Source organism: Cupressus sempervirens, chromosome 10, assembly GCF_028749045.1.
Source record: "Cupressus sempervirens isolate cs-2001-9-10 chromosome 10, ASM2874904v1, whole genome shotgun sequence".
NCBI classification, from domain to species: Eukaryota; Viridiplantae; Streptophyta; class Pinopsida; order Cupressales; family Cupressaceae; genus Cupressus; species Cupressus sempervirens.
Window position 1 is genome coordinate 672,427,776 of NC_143127.1, and position 23,734 is coordinate 672,451,509.

At 36.6% G+C, this 23,734-nt stretch overlaps 1 protein-coding gene across 5 annotated transcripts in view; it reads right to left on the reverse strand.

The window, feature by feature from the left end:
* The window catches only part of LOC149535609 (guanylate kinase 2, chloroplastic/mitochondrial-like), a 172,352-nt gene that overhangs the window by 121,417 nt on the left and 27,201 nt on the right, over positions 1-23,734 (reverse strand). The gene's annotated exons all lie outside the window — the stretch shown is intronic.

Consider the following 23,734-nt stretch of genomic DNA (forward strand, 5'->3'; position numbering starts at 1 on the left):
GACTCAAACCGTCAAGCAAATATTGAGTGGAATTCATGGAAGCCCTGCTGATAATTTTGTTTTCCTCGACTCATATAGCTTGCGGGGAGCTCACTATTCTCCTAGAAAATACGATAGGAAGTGCGAAGAAAACTTGCAACATGGAATACCAATAGAAGACCTAGAGGAGGGATATGGAGAAGGTACGTATAGAAGCCCATGTTACAAGCTAGGGTTGTCATTGCACCAAAAGATCGATTGCAAATGCCCAATACAACCACTGGGCTTATAGAACACAGGAGGCGGTTGAGCCGTGTCATGAATCCCGAAGGGGAACACTAGTGATTAGTCCAACAATCCCTCCCTAAACGTTACCCGAGGAGATTCGAACCTGTGACCAAACTTTGATACCACCTGTTACAAGCTATGATCGTTGTTGCCCCAAAAGATCGACCTATCAATGTCTAATACAACCACTAGGCTTATAAAACACAAGAGGTTGTTAAGCCATGTCGTGAACCCTGAGGGGAACGTTGGTGGTAGTCCAACAACCTAGTGGTCATCCAAAGGAACGGGATTGATGCTTGAGAATGTTGTGTGCAGCTTTGGGATTGACTCACTCTCCCTCGACACAACTCTCATTGGTGCACAAATAGAGGAAGGGCATAGGGATTTTATAAGGTAGATTGTCCAAAGAAATTTCTAGAGTTCTCATGGTATGATGAAACCCATGTCTAAGATGAGGAAGGGAATATCATCTCTTTGCTGAGATTCAATCCGTGGTCTGCCAGAATCGATAATCCTATCGTCCTCTCTGAAGGGCTTTTTGGTTTGCATAAAATAATCAAGGGAGGCGGGCATTGATAGTGGCTCTATGACTGGTTCAATTAGAACTTTTCATAGTTTGCTAAAGATTATGTTTTGTGGCATCAAGGGTGCAAGTAAAAGCATTCCAAAAGACAACATTATTCAGAGACACTCATTCAAACAAACCAGATGCAATGTCTTTAACCTTAGGTGTGTTGTTCATTATCCTAAACTTTCTATTCATGTTTATAGCACCATTTTAAATTCCAGGGTCTAGCTTCACCCACTTGTTAGATATGACTCACTCATGCACTTGTAGTTTGAAGCCTTGGGTATTATTAGAAAGATTCATTTAAGTTTAGATTTAAAATATAGCTTAATATTTAGTTCACGACAATGTTTAAAAAGCTTTGTTTGTATCGATTTGTTGATGTCTTGATGTTTCTTATTTCTTCATGTGTTGGGGAGATGAGCTGATGTGATTGGGAGCATTTCCTCACTACCTATACCAATGTGGGACTTGTGGCGCAAGATATAGACAGTCATCAAGGCTGAAAAGGATATGCTCAAAATGATTGGGGAAGGGTTCCAAATTCCCAAGAAAAGCAATCCATGGGTCTAAATGCAGGTACACCAACTTTTGTCAACATTCCTCTTATCCTATGTGCATTGAAGCAGCAACCAGAGTTTTAAAAGTATATCCATAGGATATAGTGAATCCTAAAAGGCCTTATATTTCAGGTCAAAAACAAATTAAGATCAACAGGGATGTATTCTTTCGAAGAGAAAGTTGCCTTCAAAAGATCCAAAGGAAATTGCTCTAACTATGGACATATCTCTTGATGATACCTCTAACATTTTGAGGGAGGTTGATGTATCATTTGAGTTTGATGCCCTCACTAAGAGGAAGTCTCAGCATAAATGATTCTTACTATGTGCTATGATGCACATTTCTTTGAGATGTACAAATAAGAGGTGAAAGTCCTTAAGAGATGTTGCCCTTTTCACTCATGGGAGTAGCCATGGTGGACATCATGTTGAGAGACTCCATGATGACATTATGTTGAGTGACATCACATTTAGTAACTCTTTGATGGACACTTGTGCATATGCTTCTTTCCACATATGAGAGTCCCCATGGTGGACACCATGTTGAGTGACTCCATGATATTATCGCGCTAAGAGATTCCATGATAAACTCTTTTCCAAAAAAGGGTGTAGCAATTGTCAGTGACATGTTAAGAGACTTCATGATGTCATCGCGTTGAGAGACTCTGTGATAAACTCTTTTCTTGTGCTCTGTCATTAAATTTAAGTGAAATTTTCTTGTGACTAAGCTTTTCTCCTTCAAGTTGGAGGGTTTTCCTAGGATAATTACTGTCATATTGTTCATTATCTTTTGTTATATTGTTTATCTTCATTTCTCACATAAAACATTAACAACAAGGACATGTGTAGTACATAGTAGAGATGATGCATTTGAATCAAAAGATTCTAAATTTTGTCAAACAATACATAAGGTAAATTGAAAAACAATTGTCTAGTAAAACACTTACAAAATGGTTTCTTGGACAATAAATTGGCATCTTGCTTGGCAATCACCTAAAAGATTATATTGTCATTTTTGTCACCCTGTTTTTTTAGTGCCTCAATTTTTGAGCCAACAGATCCAAAATCCGAAAACATATTCTTTCTAGATTTTTCGAGCTCTTTTCTAGGTACCTCTTCATTTTTTTTGGGTCTTCCGCCTTTTTGCCTTGAAGTATGTGCCTTTATAGATTTTCATGCATTTTCCCTAAAAACATGTTATGGCATCTCTGACTAATATTTTGATAGAGCGAAATCAAAAGCTCCACGGTCGCAATTATGGCTCATGGAAACAACAAATGCTAACCATCTTTGACTATCATGTCTGCGATTAGGTGCTTCTGAGTACTACAACTTGACCTACTCAAGTTGGTCCTAATCAAATTACATATGTTCAACATATCAGGAGGCAATGATGTTTCTCAGATTATCCATAGCTGATGATCAGCTCCCTTAGATTCCATCTGGCAACACAGTTGCCAAGATATGGGAGCATCTCAAGAAACTTCATGAGACTTCAAACAAAAGAAAAGCCTTCTTCCTCAAAAACACTTTGTTTTCTATTGTCATGGATGAGCGAAAATCGCTCCAGGAAAATCTAAATAGGATTCAGGAAATCCGTGATCAGTCACTTGCCATTGGAGGCAAGGAGGAAGAGGATATTGTGGTCATAAATCTAAGGAGTTTACCCAAGTTCTACGAGTATTTTATCGAAACTCTAAACATAACTTCTACTAGTGTTGATCTGAAGTTCACAGATCTCTGAACACTTCAACTTCAGCAAGATCGGTGGAAACAAAAGTTTGGTAGCAGTTCCAACTCCACCTCCACAAAGAAAGTCTTTGTTGCTAAACCCTTTCAAAACGATAAAGGCAAGTCTCATTCACAGCAGTCTTCTCAGCAGAAGTCCTCTGTTCTAGCTTCAAAAGGCTCCAGGAAAAAGAACATTCAATGCAACTATTGCCACAAGTATGGTCACATGAAGGTTGACTGTCAGAAATGCTTAGTTGCCTAATCTAAGCAATCCAGTTCGCAGCCCAAAGCGAATAGTGCAGAGCACACTGAGCAGATAGAATATGCCTTTTATGCCTTAAAGGCTAAAAGACTTGCAAATCATTTGAATCATCCACCTAGTACATTGATTCAGGTGCTTCTCGTCATTTCACCCGCAGCACAGACTGGTTCACTAACTACCAGCCTTATTGAGATTCTGTTATTTCTTTTTAAGGGGTAGACTACACCATTGTCGACAAAGGCAACATTCAGATTCAACCTGCTAGAGGAATCTCATTTTCCTCGATGTGTACTATGTTCGAGGGATGGAACTAAATCTAATCTTAGTCAATCAATAGCTACGACACTCTCCACACTTGGATGTCACCTTCAGTTCACATCAGTGCACCATCACTGATAGGGTGACTAAGTCTATTATTGCAGTGGGTCATGAGGATCATGGTCTTTTTAGACTTACTGATTTTGGTGATTCTCGAGACTTAGCTATGGCTGCTCGATTGTCTTCCATCAGTACACTTTGGCATCAGCAGTATGGGCACTTAAATGTGAACCATCTCTCTCAACTTGCTTAGGAAGAGCTTTGTCCAAGAATTGCTAGAGATTCAGGCTCCGCAACTCGGAGTTTGTGATGCATGGCAGGCTGGGAAGCAATATCGCACACCTTTTCATGTTGGTGATTCATGGCACACTTCTCAGGTACTTCAACTTGTTCATGCTGATATCTACAGCCCTATGGCCACTCCTATTCTTAGATTCAGGTATTTTTTGTTGTTTGTTGATGATTTCAGTAGAAAAATGTGGGTATATTTTCTTAAAAGGAAATCAAAAGCATTTACTGTATTTTAGAAGTTTAAACCTTTAGCTGAAAAAGAGTCTGGGAAATCCATTATTGCTCTTAGGTCAATCAAACAATGGAGCGGAATTTTGTTCTAATGCATTCTCTAGCTTCTGTGATACTCATGGCATCAAGCGCCACTTAACCACACCCTAAACACCACTGCAAAACAGTGTAGTTGAATATCATAATAGAACAATCACCGAGATGGCTTAATCCATGCTCGGACACAAACATTTTCCGAAGAAGTTTTGGGCAAAAGCAGTTAACATTACAGTTTATCTTTTGAACTAGTCACCCACAATAACTATCAAAGGGAAGACCCCGGAAGAGGAATCAGTCACTTAAAGGTTTTTGGCTCTCTTGCTTTTATTTGAATCCTTGATGCGTCATGCACCAAATTGGATGCCAAAAGTCAAAAACTCATGCTTGTTGGATGCAGTAGTCTTCACAAAGCCTACCATTTGATTAACATTGAAACATCTCGTCTCCTGTATAGTCATGATGTAGTCTTTGATGAGCAATGAGGACCATTCATGCATGTTTCTTCTATTCTTGATCCAGCCAACTAGCTTATGAAGGCTCATGATTTGGGAATTTGGCTTCCATTAAGTCCACCTGATGAGAGAGCTCGAGCAGCTCTTGCACCTACAGTTATACCAATGATTCATGTACAGATACCTTCGGTTTCTCCTGCAATATCACCTAGATATGCAGATGCTTCACCTGAATTTGATCTTGATTATTCTAATGAGGAACTTCATCATAGAGCATCTCCTAATACTAATATTGGTCATTCTCCTCTCCAGCCTAAGTGGTGGGCTAAGACACTTGTTGATCTTCGAGATGATGAGCTCATTGATGGGAGAACTGCTCAGAAAAAGAGCAAACCTACAGAGTCAGTTAACTTTGCTCTCATGGCCAACATTCACAATGTGTTTGAACCTCAAACATATTCCGAAGCTAAAAGAATTCTAGAGTGGGACTAGGCCATGACATTTGAACACTAGAGTTTGTTGAAGAATAACACTTGGATCCTTTCTAATCTTCCACCACAGAAGAAACCCATTGGCCGCAAATGGGTTCACAAAATCAAATACAAGTCCGATGGTACTTTGGATAAGTACAAAGCTCATTTAATTGCAAAGGGCTTTTCTTAGCATCCAGGCATTAATTATGAGGAGACCTTTGCTCCTACTGCAAAGATGAGCACAATCCAATTAGTCCTAGCCATGACACCACATTTTGGCTCGAAGGTCTACCAAATGGGCGTCAAGAGTGCTTTCCTAAATGGTGACCTTAAAGAAGAGGTCTGCATGATGCAGCCTCCCGATTTCAAGGTTGTTGGTAAAGAACAACCGGTTCTTAGACTGGTGAAAGCTCTCTATGGTTTGAAGCAAGACCCTAGGGCATGGTTCATGAAAATTGATAAGTACCTCAATGATATAGGCTTCAAGAGGAATTCTTCAAACTCAAATTTGTACATCAAGACACTGACACTGACATCATCCTTTTGATCATTTATGTGGATGATTTGATCATCACTGGAAGTTTGGCATCTTTGACTCAACAAATCAAATAGAGTTTATGACTGACCTTGGGCTCATGCATTATTGCATAGCTATTGAGGTTTGGCAGAAATCCACTAGTATATTCATTTCTCAGTCCAAATATACCAAGGCTCTATTAAATAAGTTTTGTATGTAGGATTGCAAGCCTGCATCTACACCCATGGAGAAAGGTCTAAAGTTATTAGCCAAGTTTGATTCTACTCCAGTTGATGATACTACATGCAGGCAACCTCATCTAGCTCTCTGCTACTAGACTTGATATCAGCTTCACAGTTAGCTACATCTCACGTTTTATGACAGCTCCTAAGGCCGATCATTGGATTGCAGCAAAGTGTGTGCTTCGTTATGTGAAGGGTACTACTAATTATGGACTTCTTTACTCTCAGAATTCTAATCCTAAACTCAATGGGTTCACAAATTGAAATTGAGCAAATTTTGTTGATGATAAAAAGTCAACTTCTAGATATGTATTCAGTTTGGGTTCCTATACCCTCACATAGACCAGTAAGAAGCAGCAAGCGGTTTCTCTCTCCTCTACAAAGGCTGAATATAGAGGGACAATCAAGGCAGGTTGTGAAGATGTTTGGCTTCATTGGATGCTTGGAGATATATAGATGTCACTAGCAGGCACAACAACTTTATTTGTTGATAACCAAGGTGTTACCAAGTTAGCTCGAAATCCAGTCTTCTATGAATGAACGAAGCATGTGGATGTTCACTGTCACTACATACTGATGCAGAGGAAAGGGCGATGGAGCTCTTACACAAGATAAGTTGCACAAATTTGCTTACAAACCCACAACTTCCTAAAGTGCTCAAATGGCTTTAAAGAGACTCAATCCAGCCAAGGTTACTCCAAACACAAACCAATGATATATTTGATGTACTTAGGGTATATAAAGATGGATTAAATTATTTTCAAGGTTTCTTGATCTATCCCTTTCTCACAATTCCAAAAAGACTACAAACTAGCCTAATGACGCATAGAAATCAGCATTTAGCTCTTTTTGTCTTCAAACACAAAATTTTCCCAAAACACATGGAAAACTAAAACCATATTCAAATACCCTTTTGGTTATTCTATAACATATCTTAAGCTTAGGTATTGGTCTTTTGGACGAAATAAGAGTATTCAGCCTATACCCCCGCAAATACACTCAAAAGTTGGTGATTTTACAAAGCAACTACCATTTAAACCTAAGATACCGATTCATGCCCTGTAGCCCCGGATGCGGAAGCGGATGCGGACAGATGCGGGATGCGTTTGGAAGCGTGTTGGATGCTGGCAAGGTGCGTTTATTGAGTGCTAACTTCTGTTTATTGACCAAATCATTACCTAGAACTCTGTCACAGTCTTAGTCACTGCCCAGAACTCAGCTACAGGCCTGGTATGGGCCTCAATCATCTTGTACAACACCCTTAATGGAGTATTTCAGACTTATATGGAACTGCTGTAGCAGTCCCTAACATAGCTTCCTCTGTGGTAGATAAGCCATATACAGCAGTTAGCACTCAATGAACTCCCAGCAAATAGACATTTATATATTGCCCTATGTGAGCAATGTTGGGTGTTTTGTGGGGGGCAGCAAATAGACAATTATATATATTATATATAATGTCTAGCAATATTATATATCTATATATATACACAGAGGCATCCATACACATCCGCATCCCTCAAAAAAAAATTCACGCTTCCTGCATCCGCTTCCCACTTCCCGCATCCATTTCCGAGTCCGCATCCAAATCGGTAACTTAGATTTAAACGTATCCCCAAGGTCTCAACTCTTGGACAGTATCAAGAAATGTTCCAAAACCTCTAAACATAAAAGGAATTAGACTCAAAATATGTAGAACACCAAAAGCCCCAATTTGGTTGCTTCCAACCCTTTTTTTGAGGTTTTATCCAATCTCACTCTTCCAAACCTTGCCAATATCAATTGGTGATTGATTCACCATTAAATCCACCATAATAAACTATTCCAATCATAAAAAGACCATGTCATCCAACCCAAACTCCTGCTGCTACACTTGTGCCATCAACTTTCAATGGTACATGCCCTGCTACAACCTGTGATCACACTTTGCATTTAATCTCCTGTAAGTTTTAAGTCAGATTCATATGGTACAAGGTTAGAAATCATCATTCCATGGATTCTAGGCCTTTGAGTCCATGGAATGGTTATTATTTACAAGAAAACTTCAAAACAAAGAAAGGAAAGCTTGGAAAATCAGTCAATATGCTGGAAGTGCAAATACAGTCATGTAAAATGACGCTCAAACCCTTCAAAACATGTAAGACAGCCTTAAAATACCCTATTGAAACTTCAAACACTATTCTATTGTTAGATCTCAATCAAAACAAGAAGTATCAATGCTAAAACAATAAATTTGCTGATCCAAACATGTATTTCATTGAATCTCAAAGCTGTTTGTACACTCCAGGCTTTCTTGCCCATACAATGGAGTTCCAAATACAAATAACAATCAAACTTAACTTCCCCAACCTCTTCCAACCGGTTTGAGGGATTAGTTAAGTGGTTAAACCATAAAAACTCCATTTCCCTCTTAAATGGCATATTTGAACTTTTAAACCATGAAAATAAACTAAAACTTATTAACTCCCTATGACTCCTAATTAAAGATTTTGTCCTTTTAGGACCCCAATAGCATTTCAAAACTACTAAATACATGTATAAACTCATTCTTAACCTTCTAGACCTATTATTACATTCACTATGTGCACCAAGTGCATTATTACAAGTTATCCCATCTATCATGGATCAAGTCATTACATCCAATGGCCTAATAGCCATATTAAAATATTGAAAAGACCTTATAGGACTTGTATCACCTTCAAACTCATTAGTCACCTAAGTGACCCTTCTTGTCTTCAAGAGGTGCCCTGCACCATACTCCCAAGGATCAAAATAATCCAAGTCCCTTGGATTTGCTGCTTCTTTCTTGTCCTCCAGTTCTTTGGTACTGATTGTGTGTATCCCACATCAGAAGTATACCTCCTCCTAGATGGATTCTTGTTCCTTCCTCTCAAGTTCTTGGTCTCATGCCAAGTGTTCCGCCATTCATCATTCCCTTCTAGGTCTCCGCCTTAATCATTCACAAGGTTATCAACGTAATACTCCTGCAAACCTGCAACAAAAGGATTATAAAACAAAAAATTCCATGCAACTTCTTGCACAAAAATATATGTGTTTTATTCCTTCTTCCACTTCATCCTCATCTTGTGAGATCTCCATGCTTGGAGAAAATTCAGTCATTATGGTCTCCTTATGACCTTTCATTGCTGTTGTTTGTACCATGGTGTCTTCAACTGACCCTACCATTGCTTTCTCATCATATTCTTTCCCAATGCTTAGGTTCTCCATCTCTCATCCACCTTTGCATAGCCATTCTTCCACTAAGTCTTTAAATCTGTCCCACAAATCTATCTCTTTCTCAAGTCCTTGTAGACTTGCTGCTCCATCTTCTTCAACACCTTGTTCTACTTCACAATCATCCTTTAGAACCTTTATATCAGTAGGTTCCATCAGCAACTTTTTCTTCATCAGCCTCTTAATGGGTCAAACAACCTTGTTTGTCATCTTCATGTGCCAACTTGTGGCCTTCTTTACCATATTTGTCTCTAAGAGCCTCAACTCTTCATCCCTTGATGTTTTCTCTATCTCTAAGACCTGTACTGACTCATCTTCTTTATGCCATTCTTCTTGGCATTTAACCACTCCATGGTTCACCATCAAGACTTCTTCAAAAGCCTTCTCTCTCATCTTCACAAGGATAGTTTGTTTGCTCACATCCTCCAAAGGACATATGACTGTCCTAACTTGTATTACCTTGCCATTACCATGATCCTCATCATTGTTTCCAGCACCATGCTTTGCTGCAACATTCTCTACCTCCTCATGAACCTTTGCCTCTTGTGATTCCTTCTTTACCAACTGCTGCAAACTTATTGCTTTCATGCCTATCTCCTCCTCTTGTCCTTCCCATGGACAATCTTCTTCTTTGTCTTCAACCTCTAGGATCTTCATCTGATCCACGTCTCTCTTTGTCTCTTCAAGACACCTCTGATCCAAGGTATCTTCCTTTGCTATCTCTGCAACCTTTCCATCTTCATATTCCTTTTGCCTAAGGAATCCAACCCTGTCAAACATACTAGTGTTCCAAGACACCTTCCATGCTGCTTGATATTCATTCAATGGTTTCAAGACTTTCATTTGTCCACCATCCTTGAAATAGTAGGTATTCTCTGCTCCATCATGTAGGGTACGCTTCTCCACTTGCCATGTCCTCCCAAGGATCAAATGACAATCCACAAAAATGACATCCTCATATGATCCAATACTGAAATGGACATGTCTACTCTCTCACATCAATCTAATCCTCACTATTCAGCCCTTGTTCCTAATAAAGTGTATTGTGTACCAATCTTTCTAGATTCCACTTGTTAACCATCTCAAATGAAACAAGATTTGCAAATGAACCACTTGAAACAATAACCTTACAAATTTTACCTTCACATCTACCTTGTGTCCTAAATATTTGACAGCTCTGATTGTACCTTGTATCCTCAGCCATGATAATCACCATACCTGCTATCAAATCTTCAGCCACTTACCTTCAATCTTCAGCCTTTAATCTTTGTCTCCTTGATGCAAAGGATCAACTCGGGAACTCTCCTCAAAGGATTTACTCAACTCTAAGGGCTCTCCAAGGATTCAATACAGAAAGATCAAAAGATTATCCCCCCATATTCTTCAGCAATAGTTCTTTGATCAACTTGGAAAATGAATCAACTCAAGGCTACACCACAAAGGATATTTCTACTTCACAGGCCTCACCAAGAACCAACTTTCTCAAGACCAATACAACCTTCCACAAGACCTTTCCCTAGGCTCTGATACCACTTGATGCAGGGGAAAGGGCGATGGACCTCTTACACAATATAAGTTGCACAAATTTGCTTACAAACCCACAATATAAGTGTTCAAATGGCTTTAAAGAGACGCAACCCAGCCAAGGTTACTCCAAACACAAACCAATGATATATTTGATGTACTTAGGGTATATAAAGATGGATTAAATTGGTTTCAAGGCTTGACCTATCCCTTTCTCACAATGCCAAAAAGACTCCAAACTAGCCTAATGAGGCATAGAAATCAGCATTTAGCTCTTTTTGTCTTCAAACACAAAATTTTCTCAAAACGCATGGAAAACTAAAACCACATTCAAATACCCTTTTGGCCATTCTATAACATTCCTTAAGCTTAGGTATTGGTATTCTGGACAAAATAAGAGTATTCAGCCTATATCCCTGCAAATACACTCAAAAGTTGGTGATTTTACAAAGCAACTACCATTTAAACATATCCCCAAGGTCTCGACTCTTGGACAGTATCAAGAAATGTTCCAAAACCTCTAAATATAAAAGGAATTAGACTCAAAATACGTAGAACACCAAAAGGCCCAATTTGGTTGCTTCAAACCCTTGTTTTGAGGGTTTCTCCAATCTCACTCTTCCAAACCTTTCCAATATCAATTGCTGATTGATTCACCATTAAATCCACCATAGTAAACTATTCCAATCATAAAAAGACCATGTCATTCAGCCCAAACTCCTGCTGCTACACTTGTGCCATCAACTTTCAATGGAACATGCCTTGCTACAACCTATGATCACACTTTGCATTTAATCTCCTGTAAGTTTTAAGTTAGATTCATATGGTACAAGGTTAGAAATCATCATTCCATGGATTCTAGGCCTTTGAGTCCATGGAATGGTTATTATTTACAAAAAAACTTCAAAACAAAGAAAGGTAAGCTTGGAAAATCAGTCTAATATGCTGGAAGTGCAAGTACAGTCATGTAAAATGACGCTCAAACCCTTCAAAACATGTAAGACAGCCTTACAATACCCTATTGAAACTTCCAACACTATTCTATTGTTAGATCTCAATCAAAACGAGAAGTATCAATGCTAAAACAATGAATTTGCTGATCCAAACATGTATTTCATTGAATCTCAAAGTTGTCTGTACACTCCAGGCTTTTTTGCCCATACAATGGAGTTCCAATTACAAATAACAATCAAACTTAACTTCCCCAACCTCTTCCAACCGGTTTGAGGGATCAGTTAAGTGGTTAAACCATAAAAACTCCATTTCCCTCTTAAATGGCATATTTGAACTTTTAAACCATGAAAATGAACTAAAACTTATTAAAATTAACTCCCTATGACTCCTAAGGATTTCGTCCTTTTAGGACCCCAATAGCATTTCAAAACTCCTAAATTCACGTACAGACTCATCCTTAACCTTTTAAACCTATTATTACATTCACTATGTGCACCAAGTGCATTATTACAAGTTATTCCATCTATCATGGATCAAGTCATTACATCCAATGGCCTAATAGCCATATTAAAATATTGAAAAGACCTTATAGGTCTTGTATCACCTTCAAACTCATGAGTCACCTAAGTAACTCTTCTTGTCTTCAAGAGGTGCCCTGCACCACATACAATGGCTAGTTCAAGAAGGGACAATTAACTTGAATGTATTCCTACAGCGGATCAAACTATAGACCTTCTCACCAAGTGGTCCAGATAAGTTTGTCCAATTCAGAAGACAGCTTGGTGTTGTGGGTAGATTAACCATTACAGGAGGGTATTATGATAATAGATAGTTTCTATTATTATTATTTATTAATTAATGGTTATCTATTGTAATCTCCTGTAAATATTAGAATGTTTCTAATATTTAGTTTTCTATATCTAGAATAGAATGTTTCTATTCTTTATGATTGTTTCCTAAGGAAACACCATTCGTTCTTTTGTATAAATTGATCTCTTGATCATTGTTAATATCAAGCAAATATTTACCAATTACTTCGTAATAGGAACAGCTGGATCTGGCTTCCTTTTGAGAAATCAGCAAAGCATATTCATGGGTGCATATCTGGTGTTTGTTCCAAAGACAGAAGCTATCACACTTGTGGAAGGAATCTCCAAACTAATCATTTGAGCCATGAAAAGAGAAAACACTTGAAGCCAGAAATTTGAAAACATCTAAAATCAAAAATAGAGTTAATCTCTTAATTCAAAGTGATTTCCTTTTCAGCACCTCTAGTGGAAATGCAGCTGACTAGTGATCTTCCTCACTGACACAAGAATAGATACATTCACCCTTAAAGAAACTTAGAAGAAGAGAGAGAATGATAAGGTGGAGTTATCTTATTATTATCCATGGATAATACGTTATATTCCTCATAAATTTTAAACTTGGAAAGTTGGACCTCAATCATTAAAAAGCAACTGTTTTTCTCGTGCCTTTTTAGAACTCTTCAATTTCCTCACATATAAATGAGACTGCAACGGAGAGATCACGTGATCATAAATAAGTGTATAATCCTATGATGGATAGGTGTGACCATTCCACTCACTGCCATCAAATCACTAGCTGTGGCTTTGTCAGATGGCCATCAGCATATTTTTTAATTTGCAGTTTTCATTGCACTACTCTGAAATTTTACGCACTGTGAGCTGTTGCATATTGCCAGTATCATTGGACCATCTGATCATTGCTGAGACTAAAGACAGGATGACATTTCTTACAACAGTACAGTCACTGACATCAGGGCACAAAATATACTCAGGATTGGAAACAGGGTTACCTTGAATATTATCAAATGTGTTCTTGGAGAAGTTAGGGTCTCTAGCAAAGGGATTGAGAGCACAAGAGCCGCTATTGAACAAAAACTCCAACTCAAACTGGCCTCCCTGGTTAAATGCAGAAAAGTTCAAAATTGTAATTGATGAAGTATCAGAACTCGAAGACATCATTGCATAAAGCTGGATCAGTGACCGTGAGGAAACCAAAGAGGAAGGCGAAATATAACATTGAATTTCTTTCACCCTTCTTAAAAGATATTATATTGATCTCACAAAATATCAATCATTTCTTAAATAAACATTATTTATATAACTTTAAGAAATTTACAATGTTCTACACATGTGCATTTGCATAGGAATTGGAACAGTTTCTACACTTGTTCTTGATTGATTTCTTCCAATAAGAAATCATATTGATTACTTCTAACATATATCAATTAACTCCATTTAACTTTCATAATCTTTTAAAGTAATAATATTAAAACTCAATTTATTTTATATTATATATGTATATATATGTAAATAGAACTTAATGTACATCTCCATTTGCACAATGATCTAAGGAAAGTTTTGAATGTACATTACCTTAATTCACCTTATTATAAGAGGGGGCTCTGATGTTTATAAGATTATGAGGACCACTGATTTTATAATTCCAAAAGATTGAATAATACTTACTTTGGTGGGATATATCCCTTGCCCATCTTCATGTCCGAGTATATCATCCATGTGGCTGGCCACATACACATCTCCAGCAGTTTCCATAATCACATTCTTTGACTGCTCAGGTCAAAACATTTTCTCCCATTACAATTTTAATCAACTGCTATGTGTTTTATGTACCACCATCAAGAGGAATCTCCATTTCACAATGATCAGAACCCATTCAAAGCGATTCATGGAATATATTTTCTGGCCATGGGTTCTATAGTAACAAGATTGTACTCAACATCTAGCACTTTTGCTCTTGAGAAAAGTCTCAAGAAATTAAGGCTTTAAAATGAGTTTGACATATATTTGCTCACAGTACATCTGATGGATATCATAAATTTGAGGGCATTATAATTGCTGAGAAATGAAGAATATCAAGATGCATTTACCGAATAAAACCGCAGTTGATTTCAATACTTCTCCTCTCTGCATGTTTTCTATCCATTGAAAGCATTCAACGATCCCTCCATTCTGATTGTTGATCCTTTTAATTTCTCTGACTTTCCAGTGATATGTATAATAAGCAAGCAGTGGGTATATCATTCAGCGTACTTGAATTCCCATGAATGACAATGCAATCCATTATATATGCAAAGTTTCTATCTACTTCTCCCAAACCAGCATTATCGATACACCTTGGTGGGATTAGTGATGTCATTGTTGGTCTTCATGTTCAATTGCTTCTGCGTATGCAGTGATGCATGATGTCAGCAATTTAATGTTTCTAATATCTCCTTTCATAGTGAGAACTTGCTTCATGAGACATATCCAATGATTGCTGGATACTGATCATTCTGGCTACATATCTATTGATATCAATTGGTCAATATGCTCTTTGTGTTGGCATCCATGAGATGTAGTCACGGCCTTCTATTTACTATGACAATATTTTAATTCCTTATTTTTGTCATTGTTCCCCACATCTATGTTGGGCATATTTCTCAGTACTAAAGATGGCCAAAACTTAAAAGACTGGTAGGATTCTAAAACCACAATTGTCGAGCCTCTAAGGTAGAACATCCTCCATCAGACATTGTTAATTCATCATACACAAATTTTGGTAACAACACACATTTGTCCATTACTATCTTGTATCTGCCATAAATTGTGTAGAACATCCTTTTACAACCAGTGCAATATACACGAAACAAATTGCCAGACATAGCCCACACTTGGACTAAGAAAAACTAGTCAGCATGCAAGACCTAACTCCTGTCCACACCAGTCCATGTATTCATGGGACTGTCCAATGAAAACTAGCCATTTGTAATGTTTTAATTTTCCACTCTGCAGATCCAACCAATATAAGGTCGCTTGTTATCTCTGATGGCTGCTATATTTTGTTTATTGTGTCGGATCTGTGTTTTCTCAACTATGTTGTCAGCTTAAATATTAATTCGATTTATCATTTAGTCCTTTTATTACATTTGCAGCCTGCTATGATACCATGTTGATTTATGGAGGATTGCTGCAAATGTAATAGCACTGCCATAATATTTGGTATATGTTTTCCAATTTGCAGCGACCTCTTATTTAAATTGAGAATAAGCTATGAAGAGACATGTCCCATGAATAGGACATGTTTATTTGTTAAATGGATAATTAATATAATACAAACCTAATCATTTATATATATATATATGTATATATATGTATATATATGCATGTATATATATATATATATATATATATATATATATGCATGTATATATATATATATATATATATATATATACATGCATATATATATATGTATATATATGCATGTATATATATATATATATATATATATATATGCATGTATATATATATATATATATATATATATATGCATGTATATATATATATATATATATATATATATATATATATATATATATATATATATATACATGCATATATATATATATATATATACATATATATACATATATATATATATATATATATATATATATATATCGATTAATTTCCCTCATATGATGATCTTGTAACTCGTATGTAACTATATATAGCCACAGTGTTATCCAACTGAAGCTACCAAGCATCAACACCCTTTCGCCAAAAAAATATAAAATCTCCCCAAATCCAAATGCAGGTAGATTTTCCCCTTGAAGGCTATTGTGGATGAATGAAAAATGTTAAATATGGGGATTAAAATTATCCCTAAAGGGTCAATTTTCCCCTTATGGTTAATAAAATGAAGCAAAATGGATTCCATATGCAGATCAGATTTCCTCTTTATGAATCTATTAAAATAAAATGCTAAGTAGAAGGGTGGAATTAAATCCACGAGGGTCAAATTTCCCTCTTTGGAATAAAATGAAAATAAAAAAAATATTGCGTATGGGTTTAAGATTTTATCCTTATGCTGATCAATTTTCCCTTAATGACATAATATGAAAATTAATCAAATAAATGGGGAATAAAACAAATGTAATGTGCATTAGTTTCTATGTAGCTTTGTTTAAACCCACATTTGTTGTGAGAGGGGGGAGATTCATCCCAAAACTACTTTAAAAGAAGCATCCGATGGCAATATAGAAGTACAGAGTTGATGAAGGGTTGACTTTAGAGGTCAAATGTGATCAAAGCAAAAGCCAAGGAGCTGAAAGGGAAATCACCCAAGCAAAGGACCTGAAAATCAAACCATGAAAAGACATCAGCCATCATTTTAAGGTCTGTTCTAGTAAGGTTGCTGGGGTAAAATCAAAAATTTTCCTTGACTCCCAAGGAGGGAATTACCTCCCAAAGAGGGAACTGACAAAGTGAGTGGGCAAGACGACATGAGTATTCAGATTGATGTCTGAAAAATCCTCCATAGAGTTCGACTTCCACAAAAATCATTAGATTCTCTTTTATCAATCAAATCATGCCAAAACTGACTGCAGGAGCATTAGGGGGCAAAAACTTGTGTTTCAAGATCATTTTGGAGACATCAAAGGGGCTGTAAGGCAGGCATCTGCAGATTAAGTCTGGAATTTTCCTAAAGGGGTCAATTTTTTTGCAAAACTCATTGGAGTGTTTTCATCCCCGAAATTACTTGGAAACATATTGCAGGCTGTTTGGAAAACATAATCTGAGTTTTAGGACCAAGCTGGAGCATTCAAGCCAGTTGAAAGTGCATTACTGTTCAGACTTAAATTTGAAACTTTGTCACAGGGGCAATTTTTGTACAAATCATAATAAATTCACAACTTGTCCAATCACACCAAGGTTTATTGTTGAGTGTTAAGGGGCAGTTTCACAATTTGTCTTCAAAAATCAAGATTTCTTATGGTGCAACTTGTTTCTCATGTTTGGTGCAATCAAGTACTATTTGTTTCTCATGTTTGGCCTTGATGCAAAAGTATCCTGGGTGTAAGGGCAATCTTGCATCACCCAAAAATATTATATGGTTTGTCAATAAGGGCTATCTCAAATGAAGAGTTACTATTTTCAGAAACTTATTATTTTGGCAAGTTGGTTGTTATAGTTCAGAACATTCTAATTTCTTCCTTGGGGGTTCACTTTGGACATATCAGCTTACCAGTAAAGTTTCATAGCAAGGTCAAATCTAGTTTTGAAGATATTGAAAATGTTTGGTAGTAGCAATCCTCAACTGACTAGAGCTTGTGCAAGATTAGAGCACTTTGTGCCAAATCTAAAATGGAGTTACAATAGCCAATCAAGCCAAAAAGCGATGAGTTATGGTCTTTAAAAGTCGCACTACCTAAAAATTTTAAAATAAAATAAAAAAATTGACTTCCGAAAGTTGTTTCAGGGCCTATTCTAATGTAATAAAATATGAATAATGATATCTTAGGGATGGTTGGCCTCAAAGATTAGGGTTAACATTTCTAGAACCTTCTTAGGCAACAAAACAGTGCCTATATAATGAATCCTTGTAGGACTATCTAGGATAGTTTTGGGGATGTAAATGATGGCTCCGACTTTCAAAATATTGTAAGGAAAATGCCCATGTAGCTTTGCATGTCGCTTTTTTAAATATTGTAATTCCATTTCATTGAAGATAATAGAAAACAAATTTCATGTTCTTGCAATTTGTGTTATGTCTCTATTTTATTGTGTGTCCATAAGGGGAGTGCCCTTCATCAAGTGGTATCAGAGCAAAAATTCTTAGATGTGTAGACAAATTGCCAAAGGTGAGGAAATTTGCACCAGGACTGTGGTTGTGTGTTTGAGTGATAAGAGCGAAAATGCTTCTGCGAAGGCACTGTGGCAGAAGAGTTGGAGGTGTAGAGAAAAGGATTTTAGAGCTCTCCAGAGACAAGCACAAGCATTGCAAGAGTAGCGTACAAGAACAAATATTGTAGTAAGAGACAAAGGTGATGAGGAATTTAAAAAGGAACGAGCTGAATAAAAAGAGTCAGAAGTGGATAGGAATCCTGAGAAGGACAGGTTTTTGAGGAGTATTTTCAGGACTAGAAAGAGACCCAAGATTGAAGTCCCCACATTTTTGGGAAATCTTAACCCAGAGGAACTGATTGATTGGATCAATGATCTGGAAGAATATTTTGAGTATGAAGATGTTGAAGATCCCGAGAACGTCAAATTTGTGAAGACAAAATTGAATGGGCATGCGAAAATTTGGTGGCAAGAGATTTAGTTGGAAAGGAATAGAAGAGGAAAGGAGAAAATCACAAGATGGGATCGTATGGTGGAGAAATTAAAGAGATAATTCATTCCCATTGACTATGAGCTAGATCTGCTCAAACAAATGCAACGGTTGAAGCAAGCGAGAAGATCTCTTCAAGAATATAAAGAAGAGTTCTATCCAGTCCTCATCAAAATAGGCCATGTAGAGGTTAATAAGGAAAAAATTGGTTGTTACCATATCTAGTTAAGGCCAGGTATTTAGGAGGAGTTGAGTCTGGTTAGAATGACTAGTATTGAAGAGGCATATTAGTTTTCTTTAATGGTAGACGAGAAGTTCAACAAAAAGCACAGTAAAAGAGGTCATGGTGGAAGATTCTAGTGAAAGGGATCAGAGAGGAAGAGAAAGAAGGCAAGGACTAGGAAGAGGAGGTTTTTGTGAAACATATTTCCATTGTGGAGAAGGACATAGAGCTTATGAGTTTCCTCAACATCAAGGGAGAACCAATAGAAGACCATAGGGCAATGCACGAGTTGTGCATGTAGATGAAGATGTCATCACATTTTGAAGATGTTGAAAGAGGAAAATTCCTGGTTACAAGAAGAGGCCTTGCTGAGTGATGAGAATGAACCTGAGCAAAGGAAGAATTTGATCTGCACAGAGTGTAAGTGTAATAGTGAGTTATGGAATGTTCAATGTTAATAGTGGTAGCACAAATAATCTTGTTTTAGAGGAAATGGTTGATAATTTGAAGTTAGAAAGAAAGAAGCATTTCAATCCTACTGGATTTTTTGATTGCAAAAGGATTATAAGGCCTTGGTTAATCAATTGGGAACTATCATGATGAGGTGGTGTATGATATTATGCCTATGGATGTTTGTCATTTGTTGTTGGGGAGGCCCTAGCAATTTGATTGTCGTGCAGTATATGATGGGTATGCAAATAGTTATTCTTTGACAAAGTATGAAGTCTAACACAAACTGAAGTCATTGAAGGAAACAAAAGAAAAGGTATGCAGTGATGTCAGAATATGTTTAGTTAATAGAAAAAAATCTTAGAAGGCATGAGGCATGAGTATAAGTGTTTTGCTTTAATTCCAAAAGTTGGTAAAGAGGAAGTAGATGTATATGAAGAAGTTGCAAAATTTGTTGGATGAGTTCCAGGATATTGTAGCCAATAATGTACCAGATGGATTGCCACCTGTGAGAAAGATATGCCACCAAATGGACTTGATTCCAAGGGTAAGTCTGGCAAATAAGGCAGCTCATAGAATGACTCCAACAGAAAGTGAGGAGTTGAATAGATAAGTGCAATAGCTGTTGCAAAAAGGATTGATCGAAGAGAGTTTGAGTCCATGTGTTTCACCAGCAATATTAGCACCAAAGAAAAATAAAGAATGGCGGATGTGTATAGATTTTTGAGCTATCAACAAGATCACTATCAAGTGCAAATTTTCCCTTGTCAAGGATGGATGACATTATGGATTGTTTGAGTGGATTTGTGTATTTCACAAAGATAGGTCTAAAAATTGGATTTCACCAAATTCGGACCAGAGAAGGAGATGAATGGAAGTATAATAAGCTACCCTGTTTCTATTATGTGAGGATGCCAGATTTCTAGGACAAATGATATTGCCCCATATGAGCCAATGGGTTAGAAAATGAATACACTAAATTACTCACAACAACTTCGATGTGGTGAAAATCTATTAAAGACAACCTCAAATAAAAAATTTCATACTTCGGTTTTTCATTTTAGCATTTCCTTGCAGTAAATAACAGCTATCAGTTTGGAACCGATAACAGAATAATCCTTAAAAATAACTAAATAGTCCCAAATCACTAACCTAGTCTTGTACACTCTTTTGATTCAACAACTTCTCCTTCAATGTAACCTTCCCACCTCACCTGGTATGTTGCAAACACCACGATACCTCCTGTTCAAAAATTTATTTCTTGTTCGCTGATTGAGCAGCAGTTTGATAACTAAGGGTGGAGTTCAAAATGTTTGTTTGCATCTATCCACATAGCTTTGCGTTCATTCCTACGGTTTTCAACTCAAGTCTACTCCTATCATCACTCCCAGTATGATGGTTACAGCTTACAGCTTTTCTCGTGATTTCAAGATTTTCATGATTGAAGTGAAGTATCTCTGCATAACTCAACATTAGTGGCAGCCAGTTTGCTTAGTGACTAACTCAAGAGTCATTTCTTGTGTCCTATACAACTCGGAGATTTCAAGGTGCTTATTTGCATTCATTCATTTCAATACTTGATGTCCTCATGCATATGTAATTCTTGTATAACCCATCTAGGCTTCCTCACATCCCGATAGCAGTTAGACTCCTTTGCAACACCCCTTGTTTAATATGAATAACATGCACATTCACCAAACTATTCTAGTTGACCAGAATGTATGTGATTTGTTCTCAATCCTGTCGATCCCCCTATATATTGATGGCAATACCAAAGAAGATAATATTGGCCCAGCTCTAGTTGTTCAAAGGTCTAGCCAATCGACAGACATGCAAAAACTGCTCAATACTTATTGTCGGTTACCAAAACCACAGATTGGAAATCCAAGAGCTTGCCACTTCTCCAACTGGATTCCACAATCAGTTATGGCCAACAAATGATAACCTTGATTCCCCTGCACTTCAAGCTCTGCTACACCTAGGCGAGTAGACCTTCACCTCAAATGTTGATTACTTGGTTCAAGGCTTTTATATAGTGAATTTAAGCTTTGCGAGTTCTCCAATTGGCAAGGTCTTCAAACTCGATCAAAATGAGATTAAATGTTGAGTGTTGAATGTTTGAATTGATTAAATGCTTTGTATAATGTTATCAATAATTGATTTGATGTTTGCAAGAAGGAAGTATATAGATTTCTGACTACGAATATAGATCCAATAATTACAATTCAATGACTCAAAAGACAGGTGCCTTTGCTTATTTAGGCAATAAAGTCAACTACAATGAAGAATTTCACATACAACTTTATAAAGTTCTACGCACTTATATTGTCAACAATTTAATAATCAAGATGTGACAGATCAAATATATATGCAATCTTAAATTAGTTCAGATTGAACTTTAACTCCTATGGTAGGGAGACAAACTGGACACAGCTATGAAAACAATTTGATATTTCACTATATCTATGATGATCATATTTAAGATGCTAAATGACCGTGTCTTAAATTGTTTACAGAATTTAAAGATGAATATACAGGACGAATCAACTGCAGTTTAAATATCGATGCCTTTTAAATAAACAAAAAGCAAAAAAAGGCTTTTATTCATGATTAAATATAATAAATAAATTTATATTACAAAACCATGCTTTAAACACCTTGTTCCTCCTTGCAAATAAATAGATCTCGTTTGCTTATGCTTGTCGAATATGTCTTGTTGGTTCAATGTTACATCTCTTTATTGACATTTTGACAATCAAAGGAACGTGACCTTTTAAAGTTCAATAATACCTTTCTCTTAGCTATAATCACATCTTTGATTGTTAAGTCCTTTTATTATTCAGTGATTAATTATTAAGCTAATTGAGCACACCCTCCTAAAAACAAATATCAATTTACTTTATCATACTCGTGAGTAATTAGAATATCATTTCTTTTCATCGAGATTATCAGCGTCAAATTACAACCTTGGGTGTAGTTTTTATGCCATCAAATCCACCACTTAAAACTTGATTCGATAGAACTAATGACATGGAAAATTTTACTCTGCCACCATCGGACATGTCATATACCTATTCTCAATTTATATCTGGTCGTTGTGTATTTTGTCTTCTGTTTGCATGAAGTACGACATTCCGGCTTCAGTTCCTTCCTTCAAACTCATTGCTTCCTTTCAAAATATAATCTTCCAACTGTTTCAACTCAGTTTTGTATACTCGGCTCATGACTCATGCTATACGCACTTGAAAACTTTCATTGAATTACATTCTTCACAACAAATTTATGAGTACATCTCATGCAATTCACAATGAGTTGTTCCGCTTCATACTTTTGAATCTTGAATGACAGTTAGATTAATCAAATTGTCGTCTTCACCATATGTATATCTACTCATAGGAGCTCACACTCTCATACTAAGCTCTTCTACTCTATCATATTCTCATTTTTTGTTTGCATACAAACAAAATATCATTTATTTGATTGCATGGTCTTCATCACAGGCAGCAAATGCAAACTATGATTGAATTGATATTTTAGTTTGAATACTTTCAACGAACTTTCTCTAACTGTCAATACATGTTCTTGTCTTAAACTTCAAACATGCCACTTTGTTTGTCATTGATTAACATCATTGGGTCAGAAATTGCATCGGTATTCTTCATCGGCGACTCTTCTTTTAATTATTACACATCTTTATTTTGAAATCACATAGATTTATGGGTTTCATCTAAAAATGAAACTGACAGTTCATTGTATGTCTCTCTACAGGACCCTTCTATATTAGCCGCCAAGTTTACCCAGAGAATGTATTCTCTAAAGCTGTAGTTATTCATTTATTAATTCAGCCTTTGGTATTGTTGATTTCTTCAATTGCCATTTCAGAAGTAACAACACTATTATTGTTTGAGCCCACTACTACGACAACTCTTTCATGTTGATCGGGAACTTGAGACCTGGGGGATGTTTTTGTATATTATAAAATTTGGAACCATACACAATGGCAGTCAAATGTCTGACAAAGTGCCCCAAACTCAAATGCAAAATACAAAACCATAAACAAGGCTTGTAATATGTTTGGCAAATATCTATATGGGATCACAAACAATGCCTAACATATGTATGTCAGAATATCTCAAAGAGGTGTCATCGGGTAAAATGAGGAGATGGGAAATGTTTAGATTTGAGCAAAGATGGTGGATGCAAACAGACTGACAGAATGCATCGATAAATATGGTGTTATGGTCTTTGTAAG